The sequence below is a fragment of the Lepidochelys kempii genome, chromosome 3 (assembly GCF_965140265.1).
Source record: "Lepidochelys kempii isolate rLepKem1 chromosome 3, rLepKem1.hap2, whole genome shotgun sequence".
NCBI lineage: Eukaryota > Metazoa > Chordata > Testudines > Cheloniidae > Lepidochelys > Lepidochelys kempii.
Window position 1 is genome coordinate 101,659,418 of NC_133258.1, and position 24,979 is coordinate 101,684,396.

The window sequence follows — 24,979 nt, forward strand, 5'->3', positions numbered from 1 at the left end:
TCAGGCCTTAGAAAAAGAAACACAAAATACAATGAGACAGGCTTTTCTTGTGGAATTTCCGTTCTGGCCTAAATGAGGTGGTATTAAACATCTCACAAGAAAACCTAATCCTGCAATCTAATTTTAGACATGATGCAAGGAGAGAGTGTATCAAACAACAGGAGGGAAGTGGGAAAGAGGACAAAGGTAACAGTAATAAGATCATGTATTTACTCAGGCTTGTTATGTGCACATATTGATAGTTCTGTGGAATTTAAAGTATTTATTTTACTACACATTATGATTTTGTGTAGGCTATGTTTCCTGTTGCAAAATATATTTTAAAAAATTTTAAAGCTATTTTCTGAATAATTATCATTCAGTAGATCAGCACAATACACAAGACTGATTAACTAGAGTTTGGGGATTGATTTAGTATAGGAAAAGGTGCTCTGTACTGTCCAGTGTTCCCTTTTAACAAAATCTGTTATGTACAAGTAATATACAAGGTGCACTAAACTGAGCAAAATCTTCTGGCCTTTAGAGGAGGATACTACCATGCCTCTGCTTTGCAGGTTTCCAAAGCCTATCTATCACTCTGCTAAAAGGTTACTTCCACTGAACGGAGACTTGGAGGAGATGGACTGGGAAGTGCTTGCACCAGTGGACTTCACAATGTACTATGGCCAATGAGCACTGTGGGCTGACCAGAATTGGAGGAGGTGTGGTAGTCAGTCCATGAATAGTGTGATTCCAGGCCTGCTTTTGGTCCTTGCATTTGTGGTGTGAAAGGACAGTGGCACTAGAAATCCAGTTGTGTGAACAGCAAGGGCAGAGCCATAGCTCCTCTTCCCCAGCCAGCAGAACCCATGGCACACTGTTAAAGTAGGGCTGAAGACATTGTGTACTGCTTCTAGGTAAGGGCTGCTGCCAGTGAGGCTCAGGGGCTTACCACTACAATCTAGCCCTAACGTAGTCTCCATTTTCTGAGGTAAGTGACATCAGTTTGTATGACTCAATTGAAAAAATAAATGTCTTCAGTGCAAACTGTGGACCATATCATAATCTCTCAGACCACGTCTGTGATGCTCACTGATGTCAATGGGAAGTGCGTGCACGGATTAGGAGCTCGATGTAGTGCTATAGGTGTGGGAGATGTTGCATCACATACAAATCTATGAAACTGCATTCTGTTTTGGAGTGGATTTGCTTGTTGTATTCAAGCCAAATAGAATGTTAATAACATTAAATCAGCATTTCCCTTTTCAGGTATTTTACCCAACCACATTTTCTATTGCTTGGTATTTTTCAGTACCTCTTTGGCCTCTTGCAAGCAGTAAACAAATTTCAGCAAAGTAAAAAGCAGTACAAATGTTATGTAACACATATGGGTGTTTTTTAAATTTTCTGACCTCCCCCCTGCCACTACCAATAAATGCGTTCTAAGTCTTTCACGTGCTGTTTTGTTTGTTGTAGAAACACCAGTTTTTGCTGAAAAGCCCATCTTTGTATTAAAAAGAAGCTGATGTGGTATTTAAATAAAAGCCCTCAGAATAGTTAGTGGCTCCATAACAGTTGTGTTAAAAAAAAAAGTAGCTCGTGTCCATTTTCGTTAATGACCTCATGAGTTGTGCTAGTTAAAACTGAAAGCAAAGAAACCAGGACTGATGCTTAGCTGGCAAGTAGCCAGTACAATGAAATTAATAACATATGTGAAGAACCCATTTGTAACAATTTTTCCATTAAAAAGAAATGTGGCAGCTTAAAACCACTGACAGGATTGTCTTTTCTTTTTCTTTCTTTCTTTCTTTTCCATTTTCCTTCCTCCCTCTTCCCCCAAATGGAATGCTTTGGCTGGTTTCCAAGTGTGTGGTACCAAACTAGTCTCCAAATTCAAATTAATACTTTATGCAAGTTTAAGTGATCCTGTTGTAGCTGCTGCTCCGGAGAATACTGCCGTGAGTTTGTCACTGGGCGGAATCGGTGGCAAACCTCACATGCAGCAGTCCTCCACTGGCAAATGATAGATACAGCATAGGCCTTGTTCATCCAACAGCAGCACCAACCTCCGAGTTGTCTCTGCCTCTAGTGTCTTCCATCCATGTATAAATTCAGTAGTAACCCGCTTAGCTTGTGAGTTTTTGACATGATCACAGCATGAGTTGGTCAGGCTGTTTGCCAGTGAGCATCAACCATTTTTTTCAAAAGCATTATTAACATGGGCTGTGTGATTCTATGAATAAGCCACTGGACTTGGACTAAGGAGACCTGATTTCTGTTCTTTGCTCTGCCATTGACCTTTGGGTCCTTCACCTCTCTATCTCCATGGCTTTATTTCTCGTCCCACCTTTTTTCTGTCTTGTCTGCTTAGATTGTATGCTCCTTAGGGTAACAGCTGTCTCTTACTAGGTGTTTATACAGCGCCTAACATAATGAGACTCCATTCTCAGCTGGGACTCCCTAGGCACTACTGTAATACAGTTAACAATTTGGAAATGCCTACACTGTAATGCATGGCGTAGAAAATGTTTTTGGTTGTTGGAGCTGAGTGAGGAAGAGTGGGACATTATTTTGAAGGACTGTCATTTCTGGTACTATAAGACTGACTAACATGTTAGCTTTTCAGACTGACCAGTGAATATGAGGTTCCCAGATTTAACTGGGAATTGGTCCTGCTTCGAGCAGGGGGTTGGACTAGATGACCTTCTGGGGTCCCTTCCAACCCTGATATTCTATGATTCTATGATTCTTTGAGGACACCATAGGTAGTTTTTAAAGAGGCAGAAGTAGTCACAGGCGAGAAGGACTCCCGGCTGTGCATGTGCTACAGGATGCACATGTGGGAAGCACAGCACCGAAGTAGCTGGATTATAGAAAGGAAAGTGCAAAAGCAAACACACTGAGTGGTAAGGGAAGAAGATGAATGAAGTAGTTAGTGGTGTCCAACAGGTTTCAGGTATTGGATGTCACTGAGGATGATTCAGAACGTGAGCCTGCACCACTCAACGAAATAAGTAGGAAATCTAACTAAACAAGATAAGAAGAAAGAAAGATTCCAAGTTTTCTGGTGAAACCTATGTAAATTAGAGGCAATTGGTGCTGTTTGGTAACTGGTCAAAAGAATGGACACTAATAAAAATCCTAATTTAGCACTGACTTCCTCTTGGTGCAATCTCACTGTGGAAGCTCAATGGGTGATTTAATGCTGAATTTGGCCCAACAAATCAAAACAACCAAACAAGTGGCACTATCATGCAGTGCACTGACTTGAAAAGAAATGCAAGGATTGTGGAGAGGAAAACATTCCCTAATCAGTTCATTGTGTGACTGCAGTAGAAAAGGAAAACAGGTTAAAAGGAGAAGGAGAAGAAGACACTGACTGTATGAATGAAGATAAAAATAAAAATTAGTTACAGTATATTGTGAGTGTATAAGGTACTAGCTCTATCTTTTCTAGTATACTGCATGTGTGGTTTTTGGTCACCTTGCAAAAAGCATACCATTGCTCTGAAGTGGGTACAATGCTAGTGAAACAGATGAGACACCCACTGGAGAAGAAAATACTACACAACAGTTGTACCCTGTTGTAAATTGGTTGTGTTTACTGAAAACGGAAGACTCATTCATATAATTTCGAATAATAGGGGAAAGTATATAGCTGCTGTTTCAAAATTTCATTAGCATTGAATAGAGTGAGGACCTTTAAAAATGTTTGGATTATGGAAAGGTACCTACTAAATCCCAGCATTGCTAAATCCAACATTCTGATATTAGTATTAATTATTTGTATTGCAAGGGGGCTGAAAAAAACCAACCAGGTGACCCATTGTCCTAGACACGTACACACATTTAGAACCAAAAAGAGTGGTCCCTGCCCGCAATTGCCTACCATCTAAGTAATATATTGGCACTAAATTTTAAAAACTGGGTGAAAATATTTTTATGTATGTGTCCTGTCATTTCTGTGTAAAAGTAATAGCACACAAAAAGTGTGCCTGCACAAATGATTGGCACACAAGATAGAAACTGGATTGAGAATCCTTTGAAAATCTGACCCTTAGAATTAAAAATGTAATTCCATGCTTAACTCACTTCCTTGTGCCAAAATATGGCAGTAATCTGCATAATGTACCTTCTTCAATGTGGAAAATTAACAATGGGCACTTTCTCTTAGCTCTGAATTTCCATGCTTTTTCAGGTTTAAGCCACAAATTTAGCAATTTTGAACATCGTTTTTTATAATTTCAAGTTTCACTATTGAATGTCTGCCATATTATATTAACCATACCTATGATTTTTAGAGCTGTTCTTTTGCATCATTCAGCAGTGTGCTGGAATAAAAATATCTACAGATGCATACAGTTGATCAAATATAGCTATAGATTCTTACAAGGAGAAACCAATGGGACTTTTGCTATTGACTTCAGTGGGACCAGGATTTCACCCATACATTGTATTATGCATGACTGCTGGTCAGTTATTGTTCATTCCAGTCTTCTTCAGTTGGTCATAAAAAGTGCAGGTGCAAGAGCTGATTCCTACTAGCTGGCTTATAATGCTTTAATAATCCACTTTTTAAATTAGTTTTTAGAACAGTCTTTTCATATTTTAGCTAGCTTGACTCATGAAAAAGAAACTGAGACTTCATTATTCTGTATTTAACTGGGGCAATTTTAACCCCACCCCCACCTTTTTTTTTAAACTTGAAAAATATATCATGTTAACTTATTTTCACAGATTTGCAAATCTTTCATATAACCATTAAAACAGTTTTTCTTAGACTTCTGCACATTACATAAAACTGTTTATATAAAGATAATTTATTAGGTTAAGTTGGAGAGCTTTTACTGCTTTTTATATGAAACGACTGGACTGATTGTGGATCACTTTAATGTGGTCCTTTAGATGTAGTTGTTCTGACACTCAGACTCACTTGGAATGCGTGCCCATTAGCTCGGTAATGTGTGGAATATGCCGAGGAAGAGCCATTACTTTCAGAAAGGAGCACTGTATAATTCTACGTTCTTGCACTGTGCACACCTGTGGGGGTGAAAATTGCCATACTAGTGGTTACTAAATGGGATTTGGTCCCAAAGAAAATACTTGTGGCTTTCTGTGCTGTACTAGATCCATAAGGCCATGGACAATATTTGGACAGTGGATTTGTCTATTGAGAGGCAAGGTTATTATGTGGCACATCACCAAAAGGGAGAAAATGCACAGATGCAGTTGTATAACTGGTTAGAGGGAGGACAGCTCAGGCAAATGAGCATTTTGCCTCCTATCCACAGCAATCCCCTACACAAGTGGTGTCTGTCCCACCTATTCTATTCTTTATAGGTTCTTATGTGCATTCATTGTAGTATAAGAACACTTCATTGGGACCATGCAACCTGTGGGCTTTACCACAAGGGCTCTAATTCAGCATAGTGCAAATAGCTAAGGTACTTATGTGGCCCCCATCACCATAGTGTCTTAGTACCTAATGTATTTAGTCTCACAACGTCCCTGGGAGGTAGGAAAGTGCTATTTCCCCCATTTTACAGACGGGGAGCTGAGGAAAGGGTAAATCACTTACCCCAGCTCATACAGGAAATTTGTGTCAGAGTAGGAAATTGAACTCAGGTTTCCCAAATCCCAGGTGAGAGCCCGAAGCACTGGACCATCCTTCCTCTCTACATACGTCTACCTTGAAGCAAGTACTCTCCTTGACCTTTATAGGACTACCCACGTGTTTAGACACATATTTAAAAATCTACTTCCTATTTTATGATACTCTCATCAATGTGTTTGTCATAAATATAAAGGGAAGGGTAAACCCCTTTGAAATCCCTCCTGGCCAGGGGAAAGCTCCTCTCACCTGTAAAGGGTTAAGAAGCTAAAGGTAACCTCACTGGCACCTGACCAAAATGACCAATGAGGAGACAAGATACTTTCAAAAGCTGGGAGGAGGGAGAGAAACAAAGGGTCTGTGTGTCTGTCTTATACTGGTTTCTGCCAGGGATAGACCAGGAATGGAGTCTGAGAACTTTTAGTAAGTAATCTAGCTAGGTACGTGTTAGATTATGATTTCTTTAAATGGCTGAGAAAAGAATTGTGCTGAATAGAATAACTATTTCTGTCTGTGTATCTTTTTTGTAACTTGAGGTTTTGCCTAGAGGGGTTCTCTATGTTTTTGAATCTAATTACCCTGTAAGATATCTACCATCCTGATTTTACAGGGGGGATTTCTTTATTTCTATTTACTTCTATTTTTATTAAAAGTCTTCTTGTAAGAAACTGAATGCTTTTTTCATTGTTCTCAGATCCAAGGGTTTGGGTCTGTGGTCACCTATGCAAATTGGTGAGGCTTTTTATCCAACATTTCCCAGGAAAGGGGGGGTGCAAGTGTTGGGAGGATTGTTCATTGTTCTTAAGATCCAAGGGTCTGGGTCTGTAGTCACCTAGGCAAATTGGTGAGGCTTTTTACCAAACCTTGTCCAGGAAGTGGGGTGCAAGGTTTTGGGAAGCATTTTGGGGGGAAAGACGCATCCAAACAGCTCTTCCCCAGTAACCAGTATTAGTTTGGTGGTGGTAGCGGCCAATCCAAGGACAACGGGTGGAATATTTTGTACCTTGGGGAAGTTTTGACCTAAGCTGGTAAAGATAAGCTTAGGAGGTTTTTCATGCAGGTCCCCACATCTGTACCACCCTATTCAGAGTGGGGGAGGAACCTTGACATGGTGGCATAGTGGTGGGATTAACCTGAAATCATTTTGAGATCCAGTTGAGATTTTTTGAACTAGAAATACAGATTTTAAAAAGGAAATTTTTTTTCCTTTGGAAAGGAAGTCCAGAAAGCAGCTTAAACTGAAAGCAGCTTGTTTTTTCTCTGCTTTGTGGCCAAGCAGAGACAAAAGGGGATTATCTTTGTGAATTGCAGGTTTTCTTTGCCTGGAGGCAGGGTACTTAACTCCTGCAGGGAAATTCAGTCTTCCAACCCAGAGTTTTTTTTTTTCTTTTCTTCCTAAAAGTAAATAGGGGGTGTGTGTTCTACCCATTTGCTTTTTCTTTGGGCTGGGTAAGCAGGTTTCCAAGTAGTTGGAGGTTTTTTGCTTTAATTTGGGCCCAGAGCAGAGACAAGGGAATTGTCTTTTTCTGTAGGCTGACAATCACTATCAGAGAATAGGTATTCTATTCCAGCACAGCAAAATTTTACAGCCAAGTTTTGTTTGTTTATTTCTAAACCTCGGGTGTAAAGTTAGTTAAAAACAGAGAGGTTAGAATGACAAAATCCGCAGCTCGACTACAGCTGGAATTAGCCAAATTTCAGGCTGAGGAAAAACAAAGGGAACATGAAAGACATATAGAACTCATGCGGCTGGAGAAGGAGGTACAGGAGGCTGCCCACAAGAGGGAAATGGAGGCAAGGAAGCATGTGGAGGAGGAGAAGGAAAAAGAGAGGAAGCATGTGGAGGAGGAGAAGGAAAAAGAGAGGAAGCATGCGGAGGAGATGGAGAGGATAAAGGCCCAGCAGAATATACCAACAAACCCTAGCAATCCTTCTCCAGGTACCACTTCCCATCCCAGAAAGTTCCCCACCTACAAGGCAGGTGATGATACTGAGGCCTTCTTAGAAAACTTCGAAAGGGCCTGCCTTGGGTACAACATCTCTACTGACCAATACATGGTAGAGCTGAGGCCGCAGCTCAGTGGACCCTTAGCTGAGGTGGCAGCTGAAATGCCTAAAGAACACATGAACAAGTATGAACTGTTTAAATCCAAGGCGAGAGTCAGAATGGGGATAACACCCGAGCAGTCTCGTCGGAGGTTCAGAGCCTAAGGTGGAAACCAGACATGTCATTTACCCGACATGCCTACCACATTGTGAAACATTGGGATGCCTGGATATCAGGAGCAAGTGTTGAATCTCCAGTAAATTTACCCTTCCTAATGCAAATGGAACAATTCTTAGAGGGTGTTCCTGAGGAAATAGAAAGATACATCCTAGATGGGAAACCCAAAACTGTAATCGAGGCAGGAGAGATTGGAGCCAGATGGGTGGAGGTGGCAGAGAAGAAGAAAACTGGTCGCAGTTGGAGCGGAGACCAGAAGGGACCACCCCAGACCACACCCTATTACTGGGGGCCGCCCAAAGCCCCACCTACCTCCCAAAGAACCCTCCAGACCCCTTATCGTCCCACCACCCCGTTCTCCAGCAACCCTCCTTGCCCCAGTGACCCATCAGCTGGATGATGTTTTAAATGTAATGAGCTGGGGCATGTAAAGGCCAACTGCCCCAAGAACCCCAACAGATTACAGTTCATTGCACCGGAATCACACCAGAGGTCCACAGGCCCAGATACCTCCCAGATACCCTTGGAGCGGAGGGAAACTGTGAGTGTGGGCGGGAAGAAGGTCACCGCATGGAGGGACACCGGAACACAAGTGTCAGCTATCCATGCTTCCTTAGTGGACCCCAATTTAATCAACCCAGAGATCCAAGTGACGATTCAACCCTTCAAGTCCAACTCTTTCAATTTGCCTACAGCCAAGTTGCCTGTCCAGTACAAGGGCTGGTCAGGAATGTGGACTTTTGCAGTCTATGATGATTATCCCATCCCCATGCTGTTGGGGGAAGACTTGGCCAATCATGTGAAGCAGGCCAAGAGGGTGGGAACGGTCACCCGCAGCCAGGCTAAACAAGCCGTGAGGCCTAGCTCTGTTCCGGAAACTTCTATCAGGACCCAGTCAGAGGTGATGGACCCGGACCCCAGGCCAATGTCTGCAACAGCAGTGGTGGATCCAGTCCCAGAGACCCAGACGGAACCAGTCCCAGAACCGGAACCAGCCGAACAACCAACACCAGACCCCGTGTCAGCACTGAATCCAGTACTTGCAACCTCAACACCAGAGGGCCCCACCGACCCTGAACTGGCAGCAGCCGATAACCCGACACAAGAGGCTCAGCCAGAGCCTGAATCCCAACATAGTGCACCAGCGGAGAGCGGTTCACAGTCAACAGAAACAGCTCCATCCCCTATATCGCTTCCAGAGGGACCAAGCCTAGGTCCACAATCCAATGAGGGACTGATGTCTCCAGCATCAAGGGAACAGTTCCAGACTGAACAGGAAGCAGATGAAAGGGAAAAAAGGTAAGCAGCAGGATATGGACCCTGGACTTCAGGAAAGCAGACTTCGACTCCCTCAGGGAACGGATGGCCAGGATCCCCTGGCGGACTAACTTGAAGGGGAAAGGAGTCCAGGAGAGCTGGCTGTATTTCAAGGAATCCCTGTTGAGGTTACAGGGACAAACCATCCCGATGAGTCGAAAGAATAGTAAATATGGCAGGCGACCAGCTTGGCTTAATGGTGAAATCCTAGCAGATCTTAAACATAAAAAAGAAGCTTACAAGAAGTGGAAGGTTGGACATATGACCAGGGAAGAGTATAAAAATATTGCTCGGGCATGTAGGAATGATATCAGAAGGGCCAAATCGCACCTGGAGCTGCAGCTAGCGAGAGATGTCAAGAGTAACAAGAAGGGTTTCTTCAGGTATGTTGGCAACAAGAAGAAAGCCAAGGAAAGTGTGGGCCCCTTACTGAATGAGGGAGGCAACCTAGTGACAGAGGATGTGGAAAAAGCTAATGTACTCAATGCTTTTTTTGCCTCTGTCTTCACTAACAAGGTCAGCTCCCAGACTGCTGCACTGGGCATCACAAAATGGGGAAGAGATGGCCAGCCCTCTGTGGAGATAGAGGTGGTTAGGGACTATTTAGAAAAGCTGGACGTGCACAAGTCCATGGGGCTGGACGAGTTGCATCCGAGAGTGCTGAAGGAATTGGCGGCTGTGATTGCAGAGCCATTGGCCATTATCTTTGAAAACTCATGGTGAATGGGGGAAGTCCCGGATGACTGGAAAAAGGCTAATGTAGTGCCAATCTTTAAAAAAGGGAAGAAGGAGGATCCAGGGAACTATAGGCCAGTCAGCCTCACCTCAGTCCCTGGAAAAATCATGGAGCAGGTCCTCAAATAATCAATCCTGAAGCACTTGCATGAGAGGAAAGTGATCAGGAACAGCCAGCATGGATTCACCAAGGGAAGGTCATGCCTGACTAATCTAATTGCCTTCTATGATGAGATAACTGGCTCTGTGGATGAAGGGAAAGCAGTGGATGTATTGTATCTTGACTTTAGCAAAGCTTTTGACACGGTCTCCCACAGTATTCTTGTCAGCAAGTTAAGGAAGTATGGGCTGGATGAATGCACTATAAGGTGGGTAGAAAGCTGGCTAGATTGTCGGGCTCAACGGGTAGTGATCAATGGCTCCATGTCTAGTTGGCAGCCGGTATCAAGTGGAGTGCCCCAAGGGTCGGTCCTGGGGCCGGTTTTATTCAATATCTTCATAAATGATCTGGAGGATGGTGTGGATTGCACTCTCAGCAAATTTGCGGATGATACTAAACTGGGAGGAGTGGTAGATACGCTGGAGGGGAGGGATAGGATACAGAAGGACCTAGACAAATTGAAGGATTGGGCCAAAAGAAATCTGATGAGGTTCAATAAGGATAAGTGCAGGGTCCTGCACTTAGGATGGAAGAATCCAATGCACCGCTACAGACTAGGGACCGAATGGCTGGGCAGCAGTTCTGCGGAAAAGGACCTAAGGGTGACAGTGGACGAGAAGCTGGATATGAGTCAGCAGTATGCCCTTGTTGCCAAGAAGGCCAATGGCATTTTGGGATGTATAAGTAGGGGCATAGCGAGCAGATCGAGGGACGTGATCGTTCCCCTCTATTCGACATTGGTGAGGCCTCATCTGGAGTACTGTGTCCAGTTTTGGGCCCCACACTACAAGAAGGATGTGGATAAATTGGAGAGAGTCCAGCGAAGGGCAACAAAAATGATTAGGGGTCTAGAACACATGACTTATGAGGAGAGGCTGAGGGAGCTGGGATTGTTTAGCCTGCAGAAGAGAAGAATGAGGGGGGATTTGATAGCTGCTTTCAACTACCTGAAAGGGGGTTCCAAAGAGGATGGCTCTAGACTGTTCTCAATGGTAGCAGATGACAGAACGAGGAGTAATGGTCTCAAGTTGCAGTGGGAGAGGTTTAGATTGGATATTAGGAAAAACTTTTTCACTAAGAGGGTGGTGAAACACTGGAATGCGTTACCTAGGGAGGTGGTAGAATCTCCTTCCTTAGAGGTTTTTAAGGTCAGGCTTGACAAAGCCCTGGCTGGGATGATTTAACTGGGAATTGCTCCTGCTTCGAGTGGGGGTTGGACTAGATGACCTTCAGGGGTCCCTTCCAACCCTGATATTCTATGATTCTATGAAAGCCTCCAGAGAGCTTGGACGGTGGCACGGAGCAACCCACCGCCTCTCAGCTCTTCTAATCAATCCAGGTTTGTTGTAGAAAGAGGACTTTTATACAAGGAAACTCTTTCTGGTGGACACCAGGAAGACTGGCATCCTCAGAGACAGTTGGTAGTTCCAACTAAATACTGGGCCAAGCTCTTGAGCTTAGCCCACGATCACCCTAGTGGCCATGCTGGGGTGAACAGGACCAAAGACCGTTTCAGGGGGTCATTCCACTGGGAGGGAATGGGCAAGGTTGTTTCTACCTATGTCCAGTCTTGTGAGGTGTGCCAAAGAGTGGGAAAACCCCAAGACCAGGTCAAAGCCCCTCTCCAGCCACTCCCCATCATTGAAGTTCCATTTCAGCGAGTAGCTGTGGATATTCTGGGTCCTTTTCCAAAAAAGACAGCCAGAGAAAAGCAGTACATACTGACTTTCATGGATTTTGCCACCCGATGGCCGGAAGCAGTAGCTCTAAGCAACACCAGGGCTAAAAGTGTGTGCCAGGCACTAGCAGACATTTTTGCCAGGGTAGGTTGGCCCTCCGACATCCTCACAGATGCAGGGACTAATTTCCTGGCAGGAACTATGAAAAACCTTTGGGAAGCTCATGGGGTAAATCACTTGGTTGCCACTCCTTACCACCATCAAACAAATGGCATGGTGGAGAAGTTTAATGGAACTTTGGGGGCCATGATACGTAAATTCGTAAATGAGCACTCCAATGATTGGGACCTAGTGTTGCAGCAGTTGCTCTTTGCCTACAGAGCTGTACCACATCCCAGTTTAGGGTTTTCCCCATTTGAACTTGTATATGGCCGTGAGGTTAAGGGGCCATTGCAGTTGGTGAAGCAGCAATGGGAGGGATTTACACCTTCTCCAGGAACTAACATTCTGGACTTTGTAACCAACCTACAAAACACCCTCCGAACCTCTTTAGCCCTTGCTAGAGAAAACTTACAGGATGCTCAAAAAGAGCAAAAAGCCTGGTATGATAAACATGCCAGAGAGCGTTCCTTCAAAGTAGGAGACCAGGTCATGGTCTTAAAGGCGCTCCAGGCCCATAAAATGGAAGCATCATGGGAAGGGCCATTCACGGTCCAGGAGCGCCTGGGAGCTGTTAATTATCTCATAGCATTCCCCACCTCCAACCGAAAGCCTAAGGTGTACCATATTAATTCTCTAAAGCCCTTTTATTCCAGAGAATTAAAGGTTTGTCAGTTTACAGCCCACGGAGGAGACGACGCTGAGTGGTCCGAAGGTGTCTACTACGAAGGGAAATGTGGTGGTGGTATGGAAGAGGTGAACCTCTCCATGACCCTTGGGCGTATGCAGCGACAGCAGATCAAGGAGCTGTGCACTAGCTACGCACCAACGTTCTCAGCCGCCCCAGGACTGACTGAACGGGCATACCACTCCATTGACACAGGTAATGCTCACCCAATTAGGGTCCAACCTTACCGGGTGTCTCCTCAAGCTAAAACTGCTATAGAACGGGAGATCCAGGATATGTTACAGATGGGTGTAATCCGCCCCTCTGAAAGTGCATGGGCATCTCCAGTGGTTCTAGTTCCCAAACCAGATGGAGAAATACGTTTTTGCGTGGACTACCGTAAGCTAAACGCTGTAACTCGTCCAGACAACTATCCAATGCCACGCACAGATGAACTATTAGAGAAACTGGGACGGGCCCAGTTCATCTCTACCTTGGACTTAACCAAGGGGTACTGGCAGGTACCGCTAGATGAATCTGCCAAGGAAAGGTCAGCCTTCACCACACATCTCGGGCTGTATGAATTTAATGTACTCCCTTTCGGGCTGCGAAATGCACCCGCCACTTTCCAAAGACTTGTAGATGGTCTTCTAGCGGGATTAGGAGAATATGCAGTCGCCTACCTTGACGATGTGGCCATATTTTCGGATTCCTGGGCAGACCACCTGGAACATCTACAAAAAGTCCTTGAGCGCATAAGGGAGGCAGGACTAACTGTTAAGGCTAAGAAGTGTCAAATAGGCCTAAACAGAGTGACTTACCTTGGACACCAGGTGGGTCAAGGAACTATCAGCCCCCTACAGGCCAAAGTGGATGCTATCCAAAAGTGGCCTGTCCCAAAGTCAAAGAAACAGGTTCAATCCTTCTTAGGCTTGGCCGGTTATTACAGACGATTTGTACCGCACTACAGCCAAATCGCTGCCCCACTGACAGACCTAACCAAAAAGAAACAGCCAAATGCTGTTCAGTGGACCGGAAAGTGTCAGAAGGCCTTTAACAAGCTTAAAGCGACACTCATGTCCGACCCTGTACTAAGGGCCCCAGACTTTGACAAACCGTTCCTAGTAACCACAGATGCATCCGAGCGTGGTGTGGGAGCAGTTTTAATGCAGAAAGGACCTGATCAAGAATTCCACCCTGTAGTGTTTCTCAGCAAAAAACTGTCTGAGAGGGAAAGCAACTGGTCAGTCACTGAAAAAGAATGTTACGCCATTGTCTACGCTCTGGAAAAGCTACGCCCATATGTTTGGGGACGGCGTTTCCACCTACAAACTGACCATGCTGCACTGAAGTGGCTTCACACCGTCAAGGAAACTAACAAAAAACTTCTTCGGTGGAGTTTAGCTCTCCAAGATTTTGATTTCGACATCCAACACATCTCAGGAGCTTCTAACAAAGTGGCTGATGCACTCTCCCGTGAAAGTTTCCCAGAATCAACTGGTTAAAATCGTCCCTGAGATGTGGAAAATATTGTTAGTCTTTATGTACCTGGTAGTATATTTAGAGATGCATGTGTCTTATTAACTCTCTTTTTCCTAGAGCTCCAGGAAGATATCCCAGCCAGTGTTTCACCCTAGCTGAGATTTGGGGGGCGTGTCATAAATATAAAGGGAAGGGTAAACCCCTTTGAAATCCCTCCTGGCCAGGGGAAAGCTCCTCTCACCTGTAAAGGGTTAAGAAGCTAAAGGTAACCTCGCTGGCACCTGACCAAAATGACCAATGAGGAGACAAGATACTTTCAAAAGCTGGGAGGAGGGAGAGAAACAAAGGGTCTGTGTGTCTGTCTTATACTGGTTTCTGCCGGGGATAGACCAGGAATGGAGTCTGAGAACTTTTAGTAAGTAATCTAGCTAGGTATGTGTTAGATTATGATTTCTTTAAATGGCTGAGAAAAGAATTGTGTTGAATAGAATAACTATTTCTGTCTGTGTATCTTTTTTGTAACTTAAGGTTTTGCCTAGAGGGGTTCTCTATGTTTTTGAATCTAATTACCCTGTAAGATATCTACCATCCTGATTTTACAGGGGGGATTTCTTTATTTCTATTTACTTCTATTTTTATTAAAAGTCTTCTTGTAAGAAAACTGAATGCTTTTTCATTGTTCTCAGATCCAAGGGTTTGGGTCTGTGGTCACCTATGCAAATTGGTGAGGCTTTTTATCCAACATTTCCCAGGAAAAGGGGGGTGCAAGTGTTGGGAGGATTGTTCATTGTTCTTAAGATCCAAGGGTCTGGGTCTGTAGTCACCTAGGCAAATTGGTGAGGCTTTTTACCAAACCTTGTCCAGGAAGTGGGGTGCAAGGTTTTGGGAAGCATTTTGGGGGGAAAGATGCGTCCAAACAGCTCTTCCCCAGTAACCAGTATTAGTTTGGTGGTGGTAGCGGCCAATCCAAGGACAACGGGTGGAATATTTTGTACCTTGGGGAAGTTTTGACCTAAGCTGGTAAAGATAAGCTTAGGAGGTTTTTCATGCAGATACCCACATCTGTACCACCCTATTCAGAGTGGGGGAGGAACCTTGACAGTGTTTCTTTAAGGAAGGCGCAATCTAGTGTGGCAGGATTATATCTAATATATATGACAGTATGCAGCTGGTACAATGGGAGAAAGTACCTGCTTATGGTATCACAGTAAGGAGCAGCCTCTGTGCTGTGTAGAAAGGGAAGTCTTTTGAGCTTCCCAGGGCAAACATATGCAAAGGCACATTTCTTCAGGATCAAGCTCATGGGGATGGAGGAAGTTTGTCTTTGGAGCAACACCAAATGTCTTATATCTCAGATAGGTTTTCTTGGTGAAGGCATTTGATTTACTGAATGTGTTAAGGTTTATCCAAATAAACGCTAAACCAAAAATATCTAAGGAAACAAACAGTTGCAGTTTTGCAATTACATGCTAAGAATTATTGCATATTTATTGCCCTGTGCCACAAACTTTATTCAGGTGAGTTGTCCTTTTGTATGTGAGTAATCCCTGCAGTCATGGGACTGCACATGTAAGAGGTTCAGGATTCTACTTCTACTTTCTGATGGATCCTGTATCTACAATAGAAATAAAGGTAAGGATTTTCAAACATGCATGCACTTAAATTGCAAGCATGCAACACCAGATGTGTGTACACAGGTTCAGTTTCCATTTGCACATGGATACATGTGTGTGCAAATCCTTGTCTTATACTATCATATTTGGACTTTCTGCACAAATTATTGAAAATGTGGACCCAAAGGACCTACAGGCTGCTGCAGATAGAAGCACCTAGGCCCTAGTTTAGCAAGATGCTTCAGCATGGGCATAACTTTAAAGCGCTTTCTTAATAGTTTTGCTGAAATGCGACCTTACTGGGGTCACCCTCATCTGGTGACTGGGCAAACTTTATGTGCGTCCTGCATATTGCCTCAGCTGACAATATAACAGAGCCTTCCACTCTGTCAAAGGAAACAAAAAGGAAGTATATTTCTAGACAAACTAGTAGAAGGTGTGATATGCTTGTTACATCTGGAAGTTACTTTTGAGGGCCAAATTCTGGTGTGAATTACACTGCTATGAATCTGGAAAGTAACTGAATTGAAACCAATAGAGTTGGATTTACATTTGTGTAACTGAGCAGCATTTGACCCTATGTACTCTTTTACTGTTTCATTGTTTATTAACTGGTTATGGAAGAATAACCACTTCCTAGGGTGAAAAAATTATTCAGGACAAAATTGTGCAATCTGCATTCAATCAAAATCCCAAGTATCTGCCTTGTATATTTTCTAAGAGCTGGACAAGTACAAATTATGTATCAATTTTTCTACAGATTTTGATACTTTGTGTTGAATGATTTCATGGGAATACTTTAATGGGCTATTTTAACTGCGACTGAATTTTGGTTTGCACTTTTTCGTGTCCTGTGTTGTAAATATGGAATCTAGATCTCCAGAAACAAAAGTCCACACCATATAGACTGCATGATCTAACATTAGGCTTAAGTCATATTAACTTTAGCTAAACTTTTCTAACTAGACATCTTAAGGTAAAATGGCTATAAATAATGTGACTTGCAACATGTAAATTAAAGGCTACAAATGCTCATTTCAGTTATTCATTCTAACAAGGAGTCAACACTGTATACTGTAACTGAAATGAATCTCTTGAATTAATCAGAATGCTATACTGTATGAATAGAGATCAGATTGCCTGGAAGGAACCGCTAAGAACAGTGAAAGATTGAGATAAAACATTAACTACATTCACTCTGTTTGACTTTTGTATATTGTTGAAAATATGAAATGTGATAATGAGCTTTATAAGAATTTCCTGCTGTATTTCACAGACTGCATTTCATTTTCATGCTGTAGAGTTCTTTTCATTACTGAATACTTGCTTGCCCTTTGCTGGTGATTTTTTTAAATCTGAATTTCAGGATTTACTTTATTTAACATATATAAATACTCAGTTATCCTTTAAAGAAGTATAAGCATAATGTCTTGTGAATCTATTTTTACTATTATAAGAATGTGTAAAAATGCATAGAGGCAGAGATAGAATTTTAAAAAATAAATAAATATGGCACAATGTAGCTCATGAATTTTAGCTTGACAAGCAGTTTATTTTTAAGAAGGCTGTTTTGTAATACAACTTATACAACAGACTACTTTCCCACTTTTCATTTTCTTTCCAATTAGAACATTCGTCATACAAAATGAAAATTGAGGAGTTTTTTTATTGTAGGTGAAAAATACCTGGATCCTGCAAACCTGACCCATTTGAGTAATCTTTACTTCAATATTTGCTTGAGTAAAGGCTACCAAAATGAGTAAGATGTCAGGCAATGTTGCCTAGTGGATAGTGCAGTTGACTGGGACTCAGAAAATCTGAGTTCTAGTCGTGGCTTTGCTGCTGGGTGCCCACGGGTGACTCAGTTTCCCCATCTGTATGATGGGAATAATGATACTGATCTTCTTTGTAAAGTGCTTTGAGATCTACTGATGAAAGAGCTATGTATTTTTCTTATACTGTTATTAAGGTTATGTAGCTGCAGCCTTTTCTGAAAATAGTACACACAAACTGGTTGGGGCACATGCTAGGACTAGAAAGTTGCATTAGGATTACAGATCACTGGCCCGATTGTTTCTTTCTAGTCCTGATGTGTATGCATGGAACAAGCCACTACTTGATGTTATTTTAAAAGCATCGAGCCACTCAGAGCATACCTGATGTAGGAGACTGACAGATTAGTTCACAATCTAAAAGAAGAATTAAGCTGCAGCAGTAGCCATTCATTTCAGTTATAGCCACTGTGCAAAATGTCTAAGGGGGTGAGCAAATAACTACAAGCTGACAGATTTGGTTTATTTTTCGTTCAGCCCTGCAAAAAAGCATTCAAACTCTGACTCCATCCACAAATGCTAATTAATTGTTACTGAGAGAATTGGGGGAGGGGGTACTAGTCGGTGAATGCTGGAGACTCACAGAATGTATGAAGAACTTTTTATTGCTGTCAGAGTGCATTTTGGAAAGCAATAAAAATTCAAATCCTCAGCTCTTACAAAGGGAGAGTTCCATCATAATCACATAAACCAAGACTCCCTCCCTACCTCCTCTGGTTCCTACAACCTCTAGGGCTTTGGTCTGCTACATTTTAAAGAAAAAAATATTTCATATTGTTTTCTTTCTTTTTTAATAAAAAAAATCAAAGGGATACTTATCAATGACTGTGGAGGGAAAGCTGCAGTGAAGGCTATTTTTTAATAGGAACATGCACCATGCTGTGACACACTCATCCAGGAGCAGGAGAAGATTGATGGCTAGACATGTGGAGAGAACTGCCACTGATTGAAATCAGACAACTGCAAGCTGTGAGGGAGATCCAGGGGAAACCATTTTAACCACAGCAGTCCAGTCTTAGCACACTTGCACAGGGCCTTTCCTCTGTCTGAAGTCTGCACCACAGGACATAAAGAAGCTAGGCAATACAATGAGGCCAAAGGCAAAATGTGAAACTATGACAGCTTCTAAGATATGTGTATACATCTCTATCTATCCTACCTCTGTAAAGTATTCCCTTCACTAACAGATAATAGATCACAAATTTCATACTTCAAGTAACAGTCAGCTTCTTACACCCTTCAGATTCTTTAATAGAGACAAAAAACTTACAAGTAGGGGGAGGGAGAAAGAAATTGCAACACTATTGTAAACCTGATAGAAGTGCTGAGCACCCAGAGCTCTAATCAAAGTTAATAATGTGAGCTGTAGTTGCTCCCCATCTCTGGATATCAAGCTTTAGATATAATTCTTTCTGTGATGTGAAACCACAGTGCTCCCTTAATTTAATTTTAGATGCATCTCCCTTATTTGCTTATAAAGGTGGGGGGGGGGGAAGGAAAGCATGTGAAATGTTCAACGCATTCCTTAACACCCACCACTGAGATTACAAACAGACTTCAGTGTCGGTAGCAATTGTGCAGCTATGCAATTGCACTGAGACATTTTTATTTCATTATGGGTGTCAGTTTACAGCCATTAGTTAAGCAGATTGGCCTGGACCAAAATGCCCCCTTTGTGTGTGTGTGTGTGTGTGTGTGTGTGTGTGTCTTATCACTAGATCTCTCTTCCATTATTCAGGACTTATTTTTTTAAGGCTTTAAGTGCATTATGTTTTGTGGCTTGTCTCTGTCCTCTAGCCAGAACAGTCTGAAATAGATTTTATTGGAAATCATTATTTAAATTCCAGCACTGAGGAGAATATTGATCTCTTGTGTGTAATGGTTACCAGACTGCAGAAAGTAGCAAAGAGGGCTCCAAGTGGGCCGACATAATGTCAGTGACAATTCATTTTTTTACCAGTTAAGATGCTGGTTTAATATCCTGGAAAAGGCACTTAACACCAGTCCTTTCATAGCATCTGTCAGGGCTCTTCCAGTTGGCTGTTTCTCACACTGTGTGCTTGCAGGCAGTTTTGAGGCCTACTTGGAAACATATTCCTCTTAGAAACCTTGGAATTCCTTAGACAGTCAACCACCCCCACCCCTGTGCTGAACACACGCAGACCAGCTGTTAGAACTTTCCAAGACACTCCTACATTTTCTAAATATGTGCCATATAAAAATAAAATTTAGGACAGTGATGTGTTCAGGAGTTGTGTGTGTGCTGGGCATAATTCATTCAGAGTGTCTATGGCCTATTATTTCCACATTCTTCCTGCGGTGTTATCGGTTTCATCTTAGGCTCTAAAACAGGAATCTGAGTCTAAAGCGTTCCGCAATGTTGTTGTGGAGTTTGTATTTCTTTCGTTCTTTCTGTTTTTTATAGTGTAAGAACTATAATATTTGTTTTTGTTTGCGGAAGTGAAGGGAGCCACATGGGTATGTCTGGATTTCCAGACTTGGTTAATTCAGGGGAAATGAAATGCTGCAGCTTTCTTTGTAGATGCTGTGACAGATGAAGAAAAAATATAAGTTTTTATTCTCATTCCTAAAGTAAAACTATCATTTATTTGATGCATCTCTTACCCACCACCACCAAAATGAAAGGGAAAAATTGGAGTTCAGAGTCTCCTTTATCTTAGTTCTGTTAACATAATAAAAAAGTGTGATGATGTGTCCAACTTTTTTCATGTTTGTCATTTCAATAAGAATAGATAAAAGACAACTTTCCACATATGTCAATGTTATTCAATTGATATAGCAACTTGGACACCTGCCCTAGTGCTGTAATAATTTGTGGAGAGTGGTTTTTGCTTACGTTTTAAACTAAGCCAGAAGACAGCATGCTAGAGAAAGCAGTGAGAAGGATAAGAATGTAATAGAAAATTAATCTGACTCAGGAGAGAAATCTCTGTGCATCCTGGCTTATTTTTTCCTTTCAGAGGATTTTAAAATAACCCCCAAAAGGTGGTCAGGGAGCAGAATAAGCCACTATGTTGTAACAAGAAAAAAAATGTTATTTATGTACAGGAAATAGTAATGGCTAGACATGGTTTGTAATGACTAACCAATGATCTGGGAAGAGATTCACAATATTGGTTTCAAAGCTGTCTCTAAATCAAGGCCTACTATCTGCTGGTTGGCTTTACCGAGTGGTAACTCACTTTTTATTCCTCCTTTCTTTTTCATTTTTTCCCTAGAAAGTATGCTCTAGGCTAAAAGGTTTTTCTGTCTTACTGCTTTTAATCACCTTGGTAATATTTAAAATAAGGCTGTTTAATAGGTATTGAGTGAATAGTTGTGTTAATCTAACAGTAATGGAAAACTGGAAATATATTAACATACTGAACAATTGCAAAATATATATTTACAAAGCTTTAATTTTTCTGATAGTTATGTATTTGTATTACAGTAGTGCCCAGGTCAGGGACGCATTGTGCTAAGTGCTGTTCCGTGTTTGTACAGCTCCTGGCACAATTGTGTCCTGATTCATAACCGAGAGACTCCTAGTGCTACAGAAATACAAATAATAATGAATAATAATAATGAATATACATAGTAAGAGGCAGTCGCTGCCACAAAGCTTACAAACTAACTAGATAACACAGAAAAAGGAAGTCATCTTCCCATTTTACAGATGGGGAACTGAAGCACATAGAAATTAAGTGTGTTGTTCAAGGTCACACAGAAAGTCTGTGACAGAACCGGTGCCTTAGCCACAAAACCAACCTTCCTTTTAAATAAAGATCCCCTGATTCCTAGTGTAAACATTTATGCTTCCGTGATGGTAGTTTGTCAACACAGGAACACATTACCTTAAGCTATTCATGCCTGTGTGTTCCTGAAATTCCTATATAGCCCTCTACCAGTTCTTTTACTGAACCCTAGAGAAGTATACGGTGTGGAAAGCTACATATTAATCCATTAAGAATTAATAGTGTAAAAGTCTAAGAATAGACACAATAAAGGAATAATTGTACTAATTAGTTGATATTTGTAGACATCTAAAATCATTACAGAGTCTTTTGTGTCTAAATTAGAGATATGTCTGAACCACAAAATTTAGATCCTAGGTTTAGATTTCACATACCTCAAATTTGGGAGGTATTCTGACCCCACAATAGAAATAAAGGTCCCATTTATGGAATTCAGATCTAAGTCTGGGATCAGATTTGACCCATCCCTCAAGCCTAGAAATGAATGTTTAATGGTGTTGGGATCTGGGCTTTTGATTCAACCCATCTCTAAAACATACGTAGCAACTCGTGTCCATGTCTTTTGTAACTTTCTGTGGCGGGGTGGTTCCCGTTCCCTTTCCCCCCCCCCCCACCCCCGTGCCATGCCTTGAAGGGCTTAAAACAGCTCTGGGAGAGGACTGAGAGGGAAAAAGTTGGGCTGTTTGAGAAAACAGCTACAGCTGCAGCCTGTGTAATTAGGGCCCAGCTGGCCCTTATAAGAGGGCAGTGGGCTAACAGGAGAGAGACACTCTCTCTAACTACCTGGAGAGAGGTGGACCTGGCTGCCTGAGACACTGAGGTGGGTACTTAGGGCAGAGGGAGCTGGGGAGCTCTAGCCTAGCAGAGCCCCAGGCTGCAGGCAGAGGTAAAGGTCCCTGAAAGGGTACTAGGGCTGCAGATGAGCAGCCCAGACCTAGCCAGAGGCAGCTGGTCTGATCCCCCTGCCTTGCTGGTGATGGGTGGTACAGACTGCAGGGTGCCCCAGGGAGCAGGGGCTAGATGATGACTGACAGTAGCCACTGAGGCTAGGGAGGGATAGGGGGTTGGGGATTCCCCTGGGGAGGGGGGACCCAGACTGAGGGGGTACTGCTGGGGGCAGAACCCTAATCTAGAAGGACACTGGGGTCCGGGAGGGGCACAGGGCCAGTTGCAGGTGACACACTAACTGGCAGAGGGCGCTCCTGGCTGAAAAGAGCTAATTCCCTGGACAACCAGCAGGAGGTGCCATAGTGGTGAGTTCTCACCCTGTCACACTCACTAATAATAGTTCTATAACTCCCATTGATAAGAGATGGGAAAATATAGCAGTAAGTATGGCGCTGGGGAGCACAGTTTGAATTATTGCCTTCCCCCACATTTTATTTTTCTTTGTAGTGCTGTTGAATACTGTTGAATATTAGTCCAAAATGAACATTAAACTTTTCAGTGTGTGTTTGTGTCGTAACACTTGAGGTATGCCCTTCTCACCTGTTTCCATTTTCAGGGAGCCTTGTAGGCATCCCAGCATTGAAAAGAAAGTCAACACTTTATAATCATCATATTGAAAATGCACAGCCCATATCTTCTGAATAGCTGTTCCAAAAGATACACTCTTAAGATGAGCAAAATTCCATTTCCTAAAGGATGCATTTAAAAAAACCTTAAAGCTACCTTAAATCAGCTGCTCTCTGCCACTATTAAATCATTCAGTCCAGATTCTGGTCATCTAACATAGTAAACTTTCCTCATTATTGTAACATCTCCAGATTTAGTCAACATCTTGAGCAATGCTCTTGAAAGTTACAGGGTCACAAATAAATCCAAAGTAAACAAGTTCAATGGTTTGCTGGGCTTTTCATGCAAATCACATCTCTGCACTGAATACAAAAATGAAACTGTTCAATGGAAACATAACATAGTTGCACAATGCTAACTTTAAACTATGACTCCAGAGCTTTTCTGCCTCTTTGATGAGTGGAGCGTATGTTTACGGTAGCGTTAAAAGACTGATAAGGCAGTATTCAATAGGTTTGTTTTGTAGGTAGCTTGTATAAGGACTCATAGTAAGGTCAATCAACTATGCAATAAAAAGGATTCCCAGTCTTTGGTGGAAAACACAATGGGTGAACTCCATGGGAGTTTTGCCATTGACCTCACTGAGGGCCAGGATTTCGCCTAATAAATCCCTGATCCTGTATACTCAGATTTCAGCCCAAGCAGGCATGACAGTCTTTTAGCTGAACTTATGATCATATTTATTTTGTTTAAATGTGTTATTTGGAAGTCAATAGGACTACTCGTGCTTAAAGTTGGTAAATGCTTAAGTACCTTGTTGAATCACCTTCACAGTGCATAAAGGTAAGCATGCGCTCAAGTCTCTGCAGGATCTGAGCCTATGAATATAAATGAAATCATGACTTCAGCAAAAAGGCTATCATGCCATCTTAGGCTGAAATCTGCTGAGTCTCAGGGCATGCTGCCAGCCACAGGAGAGCTGTTGCAGAAACAAATATTTTTAGGAGTGACGTACAGGGAAAGTGGAACATTTGGTTTATTTTTTGTGCTGCCTAAACATTTAACACTATTACATATTGGGCTGCAGTTTCTTTTGCAATGTATTGTATTTGTAAGTATTTACCAAAGACACCTCTTGTTTTATAGGTATAAATAAATACATAAGAATAAATGTTTTTCAAAGGTTTATTTTAAACAAATTGTTAGCCCACAAAATATGTTAAGCTAATGGACTGCAGTTATAATAATTGTACAAAGCACAGCTCTTCAATGTTTAACATTTTGTAAGGTTTTCTGATGTCACTCTCGGAAAGTTTGCAATACCTTCATGTTGTGGTTTGAACCGATGTACCAACAACACGTGATGTCCAAGTGTAATAGCAAGGCTCAAAATTCTTTTCCTTAAGTCCCTCAGAGCAGGTATTTAAGAACAAGACATGTATTTGGCTGGTTGGTCTTACAGTCCCTGCATTTCTTTTTTTAACCTCACTAGAAACTAATGTTCCAGTCCTGCAACCCAATGTGTATGGAAGTAATGTTGCATCCAAGGCCCTGATCCTATATTGAGCAAGACCTGTGGGCCTGCATGGAGCCCTTCTGTAGCAGGATCAGGGCCTAAGGAAATGGAAAAGAAATTAGAAGGAAAAAGTGAGGGGAGGATACAGAATGGGCAGGAAGACAAGTGAGTGGAAGGGACTGACAGGAAAGGGAAAAGCAAATTCTTCAATGAAAGAAAAAGACGCAGGAAGTGAGAAACAGTATTGAAAAGGAAACAGTTACAGGGACAATGAAACAAATAGGAATAAGTAAAAAGATAAATACAAAAAATGAGACACAAGGGATTTAAGTTAGACTCTGTTTACATTTGTTATTTCCTATATTTTATTGTATTTCTCTGGAAAACATGGCACAGATTTAGTAATAAAAGCACATACGGGAGGAGAAGGAGGGACACGGGAGAATGTTTCTGCTCTGACTTGGGTTAAATTGCTGCTGTTACTGTTGGGACTGGGAACAATAGCAAGTAACAGTATTACAGATATCTTCCTCCTACTTTCAGTCTCCAGGGTTCTGCCTTGGTGACCATTCATCTAAAACATGCATGACAAGTCTTGGTTTTTTTTTTCTTTAGTAGGAAGAAAATGAAGTTGAAGTTTTTTTATTTTTTTTTTACCATCTTTGTAGACTGGTTGAGATGTAACTGGGCATGCTCTGTCCCTATCTTCTGATGCCCCAGAAGCCTCTGACTCCA